Here is a 14545-nt window from a genome sequence, read left to right on the forward strand (position 1 = left end):
GGCAAGAATACGTGGGAGACTGTATCAAAAGTTTTGCTAAACTCAAGATATATCACATCCACCGCTTTCCCCATAACCACAGAGCCAGTTATCTTATCATAGAAGGCAATCAGGTGGTCAGGCATGATTTGCCCTTGGTGAATCCATGTTGACTGTTCCTGATTACCTTCCTCTCCTCCAAGTGCTTCAAAATGGATTCCTTGAATTGAAATTCCTGCTCCATGAATTTGCTGGGGACTGAAGTGAGGCTAACTGGTCTGTAGTTCCCCAGGTTCTCTTTCTTCCCTTTTTAAAATATGGGCACTATATTTGCCTTTTTCCAATCATCTGGGACCTCCCCTGATCACCATGAATTTTCAAAGCTAATGGCCAATGACTCTGCAATCACATCAGCCAACTCCCTCAGCACCCTTGGATACATTAGATCTGGACCCATGGACTTGTGTATGTCCAGCTTTTCTAAATAGTCCTTAACCTTTTCTTTCACCACTGAGGGCTGCTCACCTCCTCCCCATACTGTGTTGCCCAGTGCAGCAGTCTGGGAGCTGCCCTTGTCTGTGAACACCGAGGGAAAAAAATTGAATACTTCAGCTTTTTCCACATCATCTGTCATTTTGTTGTTTCCCCCATTCAGTAAGGGTCCCACACATTCCCTGACCTTCTTGTTGCTAACATACCTGTAGAAACCCTTCCCATCCCTTGCTAGCTACAATTCCAATTGTACCTTGGCCTTCCTGATTACACTCCTGCATACTCTAGCAATATTTTTATACTCCTCCCTAGTCATCTGTCCACATTTCCACTTATTGTAAGCTTCCTTTTTGAGTTTAAGATCACCGAAGATTTCACTGTTAAGCCAATCTGGTCGCCTATCATATTTGCTATTCTTTCTGCACATGGGGATGGTTTGTTCCTGCTCCCTCAATAAGGCTTCTTTAAAATACAGCCAGCTCTCCTGGATTCCTTGTCCCCTCATATTAGCTTCCCAGGGGATCCTGCCCATCAGTTCCCTAAGGGAGTCTAAGTCTGCTTTTCTGAAGTTCAGGGTCTGTATTTGCTACTCTCCTTTCTTCCTTTTCTGAGGATACTGAACTCAACCATCTCATCATCACTGCTGCCTAGGTTGTCACCCACTTCTACTCCCCCTACCAATTCTTCCCTGTTTGTAAGCAGCGGGTCAAGAGGAGCACGGCCCCTAGTCGATTGCTCCAGCACTTGTACCAGGAAGTTGTCCCCAACACTCTCCAAAAACTTCCTGGATTGTCTGTGCATTGCTGTATTGCTCTCCCAACAGATGTCAGGGTGATTGAAGTCCCCCATTAGTATCAGGGCCTGTGATCTGGAAACTTCTGCTAGAAACTTCACAGAGGTAATCTTGACAGAAAGTAGCTCATTAGTCATTCTGCTTTTGTGGATAAGGATTGTAAAACTATCAAGTATATAGTTTTCACTACTTCTAAAAATCTGACCAAGCTCCAGTCTGAGCTGCAATATCTACACAGCTATTCTTAGAGTGCTAGCACAAGTCTGTGGCCCAAGGCAGGTTTCCGGATTCAGTGTAGCCCTGAAGGATTTGGGAAGGACAAAATGATTGCGAGGTATGTGCATACTATGGTGATATGGGCCATATAAATACAAACATAGATATTTACTTATGGCAGAGGAGCTGAATTCCAGATACCGCCTGTCAAAATCGAATGTGGAAAATTAAGACTAAAAGAATGTATTGGTAACTGACTGACACAGCGCAAGAAAAGCGTTGCTCATATGTGCTTTGAAGCTATTTTTTAACCTATTTAATCACTAATATCAAGATATAACTTTGCTGCCAGAGCAATGCAATAAAGCAATAGATCTTGCTGCTCTATCTCTATAGTGTCTAGCTTATCCACAGCCGAACTTTCAAGACACACTGAAGCATTTCATCAATTTTTTTTTCAATCTAACATTCTGTGGCACCCTTATGCCAAGTTATAAATGATATATGCTAAACCATTCTCCCCTAGTGAAAAATTTCTGCTTCCCCAGCATACACAGAGTGGAATTCAGCCAGCTTGGCTCAGAGGCAACAAAAAGAGCAATTGAACCTAGGCCAAAAAATGTTCTCCCTCCACCACCTTCCCCTCGACAAAACTTTGTGACTTAGGGGATACTTAAAATGCTCTTCTTCTGGCAGGTCTACATTAGAAGAGCTACATTGGCGCAGCTGCACAAATTTAGCTGTGCTGCTGTAGTGTGTCTGGTGAAGACTCTCTATGCCGACGGGAGAGAGTTCTCCCATCAGCATAATAAATCCACCTCCTCAAGAGGCGGTAGCTATGTCAGCAGGAGAAGCTCTCCCACTGACAGCGCCGTGCACACCAGCGCTTAGGTCAGTGTAACTGCTGTCACTCAGCGGGGTGGCTTATTCACACCCCTGAGTAATTTATACTGAAATAAGTGGTAGTGTAGACCTGGCATTAGTCACTCCCCCATTCTTTACTGTCCTTCCCCTTTTCTAACAAGTTGTTCATAGCTGTAGCTTTGGAAAGATGCCTTGGAACTGAATACAGTCTCTCCTCAGTAACTTAGGCTCTGACGTCTCTCATTCCTGCCATGAGGATAGATTGCTGTTAATGAAATGTTTCCCTTTTCTACTCTTTTCCTACCTGACTCTGGCTCATGGAAATCTTTATTTTAGGAATTTTAATTTACAGTAAATGCTGCTTATGAGCCCAGCCCCCAGAATATCTGCCCTGCTTTTACTTCTTTAACAAGCCTCTGATGAGGCCAGCCTGGGGGCTAAGGAAAAGTCTTTCTGAGAGCAGGATTTTTAAATGAATGGGCCCCATCCTGTTAGCACAAATAGAGATTTGAGCCTGGGGAGCTAAGGGAAGGATATCTGTGGATTGCTGCGATATGAATATCTTCCACTGAAATCCACAGACTATGTTGCACTGTTGTAGGTCTGATCTAGGGAGAAAAGGCAAATCAACCTGCAGGAAAATAATGAAAAGAAGGGGATGCTTTTTGGCCAGTAGGAAATGAAAGAAAAAGTTTGCTTGGCTACCAGCTAATCCTTCAGTTGCTAGCACTTACTTTGTTGTAACTTCTAGAGGCTGGCTCACTCCCCTGTCACAAACCCTTCCTTCCCACTACCACCAAAATGTCTTTCAAAAACATAATTTCTGAAATTGTTTTAAATAAGCCGGGTCCTATCACACTCTTCAGGAAATAGGTTTGCAGTTTAAGAGGAGCTAGAGGACAACCTAACACTATAAAACTTATTTTAAATAGTCTATCCCACAGCTGTCAAGGGAGCCTGGAAACTTAGGATATCTCACTGACAAAAGTTATGTAGCTAATTCTTAACCCCAGATGAAGCCTTGTTCCAGTTTTAGTGCCAGGTTAGGTACTCAGCTTTCCCTTGCATCATAGGTTGGTCGTCCCATGTTTTATTCTGCACAGTCTTTTCTGAAGCAAGGAGTCCAATCATTATTAAGGCCTGGTCTACACTACGGGGTTAGGTCAAATTTAGCCACGTTAGGTCGATTTAAAAATGACTGTGTCCACATAACCAACCCTGTTTCATTGACCTAAAGGGCTCTTAAAATTGACTTCTATACTCCTCCCTGGTGAGGGGAGTAGTGCTAAAATCAACCTTGCTGGCTTGAATTTGGGATAGTGAGGACACAAATCGATGGTATTGGCCTCCAGGAGCTATCCCAGAGTGCTCCATTGTGACCGCTCTGGACAGCACTTTGAACTCCGATGCACTATCCAGGTACACAGGAAAAGCCCCAGGGACTTTTGAATTTCATTTCCTGTTTGGTCAGCGTGGCGAACTCAGCAACACTGGTGACCATGCAGTCCCTCCAGAATCTCAAACGAGCTCCAGCATGGACTGAAAGGGAGACACTGGATCTGATTGCTGTATGGGGAGAAGCATCTGTGCAAGCTGAACTCCAATCAAAAAGAAGAAATGCAAATATATTTGCAAAAATCTCACAGGGCATGTTGGACAGAGGCTACAACAGGGACACACAGCAGTGCCACTTGAAAGTTAAGGAGCTCAGGCAAGCCTACCAAAAGACAAAGGAGGCAAACAGTCACTCCGGGTCAGAGCCCTATACATGCCGCTTCTATGATCAGCTGCATGGCATTCTGGGGGGGACCCTACCACTACCCCATCACTGTCCATGGACACCTGCAAGGGGGGAGTCTCATGCAACAGGGAGGAGGATTTTGGGGATGAGGAAGAGGAGGAGGAGGAATGCACAGCAGGCAAGTGGTGAATCCATTCTCCCTGGCAGCCAGGACCTTTTCATCACCCTGGAGCCAATACCCTCCCAAAGCGGGATCCCTGACCCTGAAGGCGGAGAAGGCACCTCTGATGAGTGCACATTTGTAACTACAGTACAGGGTTTAACAGCAATTGTGTTTAATGTTTGATTTGCCCTGACGAATTGGGATGCTCTCCTGGAGGTACTCTGAAAGCCTTTGCAGAAGGTTTCTGGGGAGGGCTGTCTTATTTCATCTTCCACGGTAGGACACTTTACCACGCCAAGCAAGTAGCATGTATTCCGGAATCACTGCAGCACAAACCATGGCAGCGAATGGTTCTGGGTTTTGGTCACATTCAAGCAACATTCAATCTATATCTTTCTGTGTTAGCCTCAATAGAGTGATATCATTCATGGGCACCTGATTGAAATAGGGGAATTTTTGTAAGGGAACTGTAAAAGGACCCTGTTCACGCTGGGCTGTTTGTGCCTGGTTAAAAGGAATCAACCAAGAGAATAGCCACACCGGGGGGGGGGGGGGGGGGGCTAGGTGCGTGCTGCACATCCATCCGAAAACTGCAGCCCCTCCTTTTAAATTGAAATCCAACCCATTGCTTGCTCTGGGAAAGGAGGGCGCTGCAGTTTGAAAACATTGCCACATGTTATGAAGGCATAAAAAGCCAACCCTGCATACTAAAAGGTTTACCATGGCTGCCTGGAAACCGAATTCTGTTGCCCCGCCCTGTGTGATGTGTCACCATACCAGCAGGCGCTCAATATAAAAGGCAAAATGCGACCTTGTACATAAAGTACACGTGCTGTCTGCTGTGAATTGCTTGATTCACTGTGAAAGAGTCTCCCTTTTGTTCTCAGAAATGTATCATCTTAAATTTTATTCTCTCTTATCTCCCCCCAGGTGCAAATGTTTCTATACTCCCCCATCATCTCCGTCCCTGATGTTATCACAGATTAGAAGGTGAAAAAAACCACACTCACAATGACATGTTTTCTGAGCTCATGCAGTCACCCCACACTAATAGGGAACAGCTTAATGCATGGAGGCATTCAGTGGCAGAGGCCAGGAAAGAATTAAGTGAGCACGAAGAGTGGAGGCAGTATGTGATGCTGAGGCCAATGGGGGAGCAAACGGACATGATGAAGCATCTGTTGGAGCTGTAGGAAAGCAAACAAGAGCACAGACCCCCGCTGCATCCACTGTATAACTACATGCCCTCCTCCCCTAGTTCCACTTCCGCCTCACCCAGCTGCCCAAGAATGCAGTGGGGGGAAGCTCTGGGCACCCAACCACTCCAGAGGATGGCCCAAGCAACAGAAGGCTGTCATTCAAACAGTTTGATTTTTAGTGTGGCTACAAAAAACAATGTGGCCTTGTCCTTCCTTCCTCCCCCACCCGGGCTACCTTGTCGATTATCTCATTTTTAAAAAAAATTAATAAAGAATGCATGGTTTCAAAACAATAGTTACTTTATTTCAAAAAGGGGGAAGGGTGATTGGCTTAAAATTCAACAAATGGGGTGGGTTTGCACCAAGGAGAAACACACAGAACTGTCACACCGAAGCCTGGCCAGTCATGAAACTGGTTTTCAAAACCTCTCTGATGTGCAGCTCACCTTGCTGTGCTCTTCTAATTGCCCTGCTGTCTGGCTGCTCAAAATCAGATGCCAGGTGATTTGGCTCAACCTCCCACCCCACCATAAATGTCTCCCCCTTGCTCTCACAGATATTATTGCAAGCAGCAATAACAATTTTCAGAGTAGCAGCCATGTTAGTCTGTATTCGCAAAAAGAAAAGGAGTACTTGTGGCAGCTTAGAGACTAACAAATTTATTTGAGCATAAGCTTTCGTGAGCTACAGCTCACTTCATCAGATGCTTCGGTGGGAAAAAAAATTTTTCCTCACCGAATGCATCCGATGAAGTGAGCTGTAGCTCACGAAAGCTTATGCTCAAATAAATTTGTTAGTCTCTAAAGTGCCACAAGCAATAACAATGGGAATGTTCGTTGTGCTGAGGTCTGACCTAGTCAGCAAACAGTGCCTGCTAGTTTTTAAATGTCCAAAGGCACATTCTACCACCATTCTGCACTTGCTCAGCCTATAGTTGAACTGCTCCTTACTACTGTCCAGGCTGCCTGTGTAAGGCTTCATGAGCCATGGGAGCAAGGGATAGGCTGGGTCCCCAAGGATAACTATTGGCATTTCAACATCCCCAGCGGTAATTTTCTGGTCTGGGAAGTAAGTGATCTTGCAGCTGCTTGAACAGCCCGGAGATCCTAAATATGTGAGTGTCATGCACCTTTCCTGGCCATCCCACGTTGATGTTGGTGAAATGTCCCTTGTGATCCACCAGTGCTTGCGGCACCATTGAGAGGTACCCCTTGCGGGTCACGTATCGTTTGGCAGGGGGTCCAGTGCCAAGATGGGGATATGCATTCCTATTGCCCCACCACAATTAGGGAACCCCATTGCAGCAAAGCCATCCAGTATGACCTGCACATTTCCCAGAGTCATACCCTTGATAACAGAACGTCAATGATTGCATTGGCTACTTGGATCACAGCAGCCCCCACAGTAGACTTGCCCACTCCAAACTGAGGCCTGACTGGCCGGTAGCAGTCGGCGTTGTAAGCTTTTACAGGGCTATCGCCACTCACTTCTCAACTGTCAGGGCAGCTCTCATCTTGGTATTCCTGTGCTTCAAGGCAGGAGAAAGCAACTCACACAGTTCCAGGAAAATGGCCTTAAGCAGCGAAAGTTTCTCAGCCACTGTGAATCATCCCGTACCTGCAACACTATGCGGTTCCACCACTCTGTGCTTGTTTGCCGGGCCCAGAATCGGCGTTCCACTGTATCAACCAGCCCCACTGCCGCCATGATGTCCCAATTGCCACAGCCCATGCTTTCAGGAACGTCTGTGTCCATGTCCTCATCAAAATCCTCCTTGTGCTGGCATTTCTTAGCCTGGTTCTGCATATACTCCAGGATAACATGCAAGGTGCTTACAATGCTCACAACAGCAGCGGTGAGGGTGAGCTGAGCAGGCTCCATACTTGCTATGGTATGCATGGGTAACCCAGGAAAAAAGGCGGGAAATGATTGTCTGCCATTGCTTTCACAGAGGGAGAGGCGACTGACAACATGTACCTGAAACCACCCGCAACAAAGTTTTTGCCCCCTCAGGCATTGGGAGCTTAACCCAGAATTCCAATGGGCAGTGTAGACTGCGGAAACTGTGGGATAGCTACCTACAGTGCACCGCTATGTAAGTCAATGCTAGCCACAGTAATGAGGACGCACTGTGATGACTTAATTCGCTTAGTGGGGACGTATGCAATCGACTGTATAAAATTGATTTCTAAAAATCAACTTTATAAAATCGACCTAAAGTTTGTAGTGTAGACATACCCTAAGAAGGCAGACTTGGAGGGGGCAGGGATCAGTTTAGTGCAGACTAAATGGGGACTTCTGACCCTCACAGTATCTCGTTAGTGACTTGTATCTGTAAGCATTACAGGCACTTGGATGCTGTTTTTCCACAGAGCAGAAATAAAAATGACATACGTTAGTGATGTATATTATGGTGCCAGTATATAGAGCTAAACTAGATTAATGCAAACTCTTAAATAGTACTGATTTAATTAAGTGTGACCAAGCCAATTCTTAGAAAATTATAAAAGATGGGATTGGAAGTATATTTGTTTATATATTTATTTATTTTTGTGGTAACTGCATGTAAAATTTTTCACTCTTTTCTGACAGGTTCCATTTAATAAGTCTTGCCACAAATTCCTGCTTCCTTTTACCAGGGCTTCTATACCACTGCTTTATTTAGAATCTTAATAAAGAAAAGAGGAATGTTTCTGTTCTTTAAGCACACTTAACCATTTACACGCATCTATTCACTACTTTTATTTGGGGTAACCATACCAGCCTACTACTTTTTCCTCATGATCGTCTCCAAACTTTTTTCCACTTTTCTGTTTGTCTTGCATCTGAGGTTGACTTTATCATGGATATAAAGCTGCCATCATGCTGCCTTTTTATGTGCACAGTGTATACAGTCGTGAAAAATTGTCAGCACTCTTGGTTGCAGTGTGGATTTTTGTCCAAAAATGAGCTTGTGCCTCTGGTTCTGGCTGTTCAGGTTACACGTTTCAACACTTGTTTCAAGGGAAACATTCATTCAAGTCCCAAAGTGACACAAGTCTGGACACAAACGTGTGTCCCCTTGCTTTTCTTGTTTAAAAAGTATTTACATCAGAAATAAAGAAACATGAAACTGAGGCTTATAGAAAGTTCATAGAATAGAATATACTGAGTTTACAGGAAATTCTAAGGAATTAATATAGCTTTTTAAATGTCCTTCCTGAATAATTTTGTCTCTTTATCATACATTGTACATCTTGTTTGGCTCTTGACAGGTTGAAAGATTTGGTTCAAGTGTGTGTGTACACACACACACCTTTACTTGTAACAGTTTAATGGAGGTTATATACTTGTGACAGCGTTTACCATAAGCAAGATAGCAAAGTTTCTAAACAGGTGCATAAAAGTGGAACCCATTCACAGAATCATCATTTGAAGCCTTTTTTCTAAAGTGCTACTACCAAACTCAACCAAACATTTAAAATGTATTTTACATGCCCTCTATTAAATGGTCACATACAATGCTGTCCTTGTATTGCCTTTCCCACCATCAATAGCTACCAAAATATATGGGCCTGATGACCTTTCTCCTTTAAAGGAGCGTGATGGGGTATTTATGCCCCACACTAGCAGGAAAGGGTTAATCCCACACTATGGAGGAAGTTCTGCCCCTCAGACTCTGCTGGGCATGCGCCAACTGCTGTGCTAGTATAAAGGAGAGCAGCCTAGCTGAGTCTGGGCTGATTGCCAAGAAGGAAGGATGCTTGGTGGAGGCTCCAGTCCAGGAGCTGTTACAGTCCTTGCCTGTGGGAGCTGGAGATCCTGAGATCCAGACCGGAGACCTGTTGCCTACAGCTGACCAGCTGGAGTTGGAGTCCCAGGGAGTTACTTGCACCAAGAAGCCCAAAGACCCTGACCTCATTTGAACTGCAGCTTCAGGAAGCCCAGTAGGAAGTGACCCTGGGAGGTGGAGTGAGTGGTATCTTCCACTCATGTAAGGTCAGCGTGTTGCAGTTGGATTCCCCACTGACGGACCATTCTGCCACTGTTAGAACCAGAACATGGTGGAGTCAGGTGGGCCTAGGTCCCCCTACCCCAGTCACCACCCCTTTTGGTGGCAGACCCCCAATCAGACCACTAGGCCATGCTGCCTTGCACTCATGGGCTGCTGAATTGACTCTGGCCACTAGGCCACACCGCTCCATACTTGTGGCTGGGCCGGTTGTCTCAGGCCATTAGACCACGTAGTCCAGAACCTAAGGGCCACAACTTTTACTCTGGCCATTAGGCCCACTGTTGTGAGGTCCAGGGCAATCTGGTAGACTGTAGCCATCATGTCAGCACACCCACAATCCACCCTGAAGGGGAACGGGGTGTGCATACACCTCTACAGGAGCCTATTCCTTTGCTAGGTTTATTACAGTGTTGCTATGACAGCAGAGTCCTACAAAGCACTTAGGTGCTGTGGTTGTTCCAATGTCCACAGAAAATTATGTGGAAGAAAAGCTGTGTGAGCTAGGCCAGAAGGAAGTAGTGTAGCTTGCTTCCATCTCTATCAAATGTAATTCATAACTGTGGAGAGAGAAGTGAGACAGAGGATTTGAAGCTCCCAGTGATGATGCAAGATCATGAGTACCAACCTCCAGGCAGAGTATTAAAAACCAGGGCACAAACTCCAAATTGACTGAGCATTCTACATTTAGATTCCACCAACTAAGTGCAAACTCCTTAGGTGCTTTAACAACCTTAACACAAAGTCATAGTCCTCTGAGGTATTCTGGTCTGCCTTGCCATCACATGAACATGTGTCTGTGAGAGATAGCCCCTTACACCAAGAATCACAAATATTCACATTACTCCTAATCTAAAAGGGACCAGTCAGTTACCCCAGGTAATTTTGTCTTTGGTGCGAGACCTAAAGTAAACACTTGTAAACTACATGAACATTTATTAATTAGGAAAAAGGAAGTTAGGGAGTTATTTCCTAGGTTAAAGCAATCAAATATACACAAAATGAGTCAGTATTGGGTTTCAAAAGTAACAGGCTTCTATAATCAGCAAGCTCTATTTGTCCTGTCACCTAGGGGTGACCCATGCTAAGCAGTTGGGGGGGTCTCTTGCTTATGCCTAGAAACACCCTGCCCCCCCAAAGTCCAAACAGCATAGAGATCTTTAGTTTCTTTATTTGAGAGGTTTTATTCTCCTCCTGCCATGTGCTCTGAGCTCCAATCTCAGTTGATGGAGACCACTTGCATGACTCATGTTCTGCTCTCCCCTTCCCTGCCTGCTCTACCCCCATGAACAACAAGTCTTTAGTCCTTTTGTTGACAGTTTATCCAGATGTAGGAAGTTTCCAGCTGTAATATCCAACCACAGCCTGTCTGATACTGATGGGTCTCCTCTTTCAGGATGGGGAGGAATTCATACTAGTGTCCCTCTCTTGTACAGTGATCCCTATGGTCACAGAGGCTCACAATACAACCAATCAAATATTACATTACAATATGGAACACATATTACAGGTAAAATAAGTGCATGCAGCATCTCACAAGCAGTCAATAGTCTAAACACTTTCTGATAGTTCTAATACCGGTTTTATCAATATTAGCCCACAAGTGAGCCAGACAGATTCCAGCTATATATCTGTCAGTATCCAACTGAGACAGGGGGACCTTGGCATGAGCTAGCACCCGGCTGGCCAGTGTCAGAGCACATAGCTAAAATTCCCATGTGAAATATCCCATCTAGGCACTACTGACAGCAGAGAAAATGCAGACACCATAACTACCAAATATTTTATAACCTGAAAAAGGATAATCAGGTCAACATTTTCACTTGATGATAGGAGGTGGGTACGGTGGCTATTGAAGTCTTGAGACTCACTTAGATAGATCCCAATCTCCTCACCCTGCTCATATTGGGAATCACAGACCTACATCTGAGTTGGGGCAGTTCCCCTCCATCCCTATCGTACACTGCCCAACTGGAACTCTTCATCCTATCTGCAGTTGACAAGGAGACTGCCCCATGCTGAAGGATGATGGCTTGGCCTCAGTTCATGGGTGTATATTTTTTTGGGGGGGCATTGCCCCTCCAAACTGCAAGCGTGGAATTCCCCCTGCCCCACCACCATGTGTTGGCCTGACTGGAGCTGCCTCCCCCCACAAATATAGAAGTCAGTCTATGCTTATGCCTCAGTTATACATGTCCAGAGATGAGGTGACACTATAACAATGCAATATACCTGGGCATGAAGCCATCTGCTCTTAGGACACTCCAATTACTACAGAATGCTGCAGGATGTCTTCTACCACAAGCACATCAGACTTGCCCTTCATTCAGTGCACTAGCTTCCCATAGAATGAGTTAAGGTCTTGGTCCTTATAGTCAAGGACCTCAATGGTCTGGGCCCAGGCTACTTGAAAGATCTGTAGCTCTGGGATAAGGTCTGTGGTCAATAGCTCCTCTCCTTAGGCACAATGGAACTTTCTACCACAAGCATAAAGTGCATCGGTGCAGGGAGCAGAGCTTTTTCAGGGTCTGCTCTGAGACAGTAGAGCAAAATCCCTCAGGAAACTAAGGCTCATCATAAATCACATCCCCTTGTGCTCCAAGCGCAAGGTGCTCTTCAACTTTTTCCTTCTCCTGGGGAAAGAATGAGAGAGGACATGAACCACACATGACAGATGTTAGTCATGTTGGTTGTTGCACTACTGGAAAGCACTTTGATACTATGGTGATGAGGATGATACAAGAACCTGAATAGAAAAGAATAATCTTCAGGATTTGACATTTTAGTATGGAATTCTCATGTAGCCTTTATTTCATCAAGAACTGGTGTTAGGATGTAGCCCATAAGTGATGAAATATCACTTTTAAGGATGCAAGAGTGAGTATCTGAGAAACTCTGGCCAGATAATACAAGAAAAATTAAACCCCGAAACACATGTTTAGATTTCAGAAGCATGTGAATTAGAGCAGAAATTCCTCAGTGTCTCCTATCTGGGATTAGAAGGATACATTGGAATAAACTAGCAATCAGTTTTTTTTGTTTTGTTTTTTGAGATTTCACATAGGAAAAGGTTTGTGATAAATGACAAATCTCTTAATCTTTATAGGGTGTTCTTATTCATACAGGATTATATCCTATGATTTCAACTACTAAGACATTTGTTATGTTTTTTTTTTAAAAAGAAACAATGAGGCATGTGTTTCCTAAAAACTCCTTATGGTGTTCATTCTGTTGGTGATGAGCTTTTTAGTTTGGAACAATTCTTTTCTGTCAACCTTCAAATGTTAATAGTTTTTAGTTATTTATTTTCTCTGGGGACTGAGTGAAAATCCCCAAAGAGGCACAGCACAGAACTCTCAGCCCATGAGGTGGGTGGGCTAAGTTGTCTTTAAGCACACTTTGTGCCCTTTTGATTTTTAGGCTGCTACCAGGGTTGGAGTGGCCCCTGACATAACAGACAACTGTCTAGGAATGCCTGAGTTACTGCAGTTTTTTGCACTGCCAGAATCTTGGCAGCTTCACCCCCCACACATCCAGCTCTGTCCCTTAGAAGTTTTGTCTGATAAATGTAATAGTATTGATATAGTCAACTTAGACTTCTGTAAGGTATTTATTCAAAATGTCACAGTAGCAAGTTAAAACCACTAGAATATAAAAATATGGCACACATTAAGTGGATTAAAAACTGGCTAACTGATAGGTCTCAAAAGGTAACTGTAAAAAGGGAATAATCATCGAGTAGGTGTGTTTCCAGTGGGGTCCCCAAGAGATTGATTATTGGCACTATGCAACTTATGCATCCTTCCAGGTCACTGATAATGTTAGCAGATGATACACAAATTGGGGGAGCGGTAAAAAATGAAGAGGACAGGTCACTGGCTCAGAGCAATCTTGATCACTTAGTAAACTGGATGCAAGCAAACAATATGCATTTTAATACAGCTAAATGTACATCTGGGAACAAAGAATGTAGGTCATATTTACAGAATGGGTGACTACCATGAGAAGCAGTGACTCCAAAAAAAGATTTGGAGGTCATACTGGATAATCAGCTGAACATGAGCTCCCAGTATGATGCTGTGACCAATCAAACTAATGCAATCCTGGGATGCATTCAAGGACAATCTTGAGTAGGAGTAGAAAAGGTATTTTACCTTTGAAATTGGCTCTGGTGCAACTGTTGCTGGAATACTGTGTCCAGTTCTGGTGCCCATAATTGAAGGATGCTGGTAATTGGAGAGGATTCAGAACTGAGCTACAAGAAGGATTAAAGTATTAGAAAAAATGTCTTATAGTGATTGAGCTCTTGGAGTCTATCTACTTAGTTTAACAAAGATAAGGTTAAAGAGTGACTTGATTAGTCTTAAGTACCTACAGTGGGAATGGGCTCTGTCTAGCAGAGAAATGTATAAACATGAAACAGGCAGGAAGTTGAACCTCAACAAATTCAGACTGGAATTAAATGTTTAGTGGTGAGAGTAATTAACCATTGGAACAATTTACTAATAGTTGTGGTGAATTCTCCAACACTGGAAATTTTTAAATAAAGATTGGATGTTTTTCCAAAATATAGTCTAGAAATTACTTCAAGTTCCATGGCTTATGCTATAGAAGAGATTTAACTAGGTGATCACAAGAGTCCCTTCTGGCCATGATATCTATGAGGTGAGCCCTTTATCAGGATTTCAGAAGCAGTGCTCTGAAGATAGCCACAAGCTATCCCCTTCAGCTCCTGTGTGGGTGGAATCCTTTCTTGGATGGATCTAGGACTCTTAAAGATCCTTTCTGCTGCTCTGGCCCTTCTGTCTAGTATACAGGGGCTGGAGTAGGAGTGAAAAATCTTATCCTTTTTATCTTGAGGCCTTGGTTTGCAATGAGAGCAGTTTACAGGTGCTGCAAGTATTTATAACAAGTGGAATAATAAAATAAAGGTTTCCTTAGTTGCATAGAAGACATCTTTATGATCCAAAAAGTGAAGATTGCAACAAAAGCTGAATCCATGTTGGGTCTAATTGATATTTCAATACAAAATTGATATTAAATGTTTTTTTAAAAAATTATAGCTTACCACAAGCATTTGCTTGTGGAACAATTTACTTTCTGACTA

Source organism: Dermochelys coriacea, chromosome 2 (assembly GCF_009764565.3).
Source record: "Dermochelys coriacea isolate rDerCor1 chromosome 2, rDerCor1.pri.v4, whole genome shotgun sequence".
Lineage (NCBI taxonomy): Eukaryota > Metazoa > Chordata > Testudines > Dermochelyidae > Dermochelys > Dermochelys coriacea.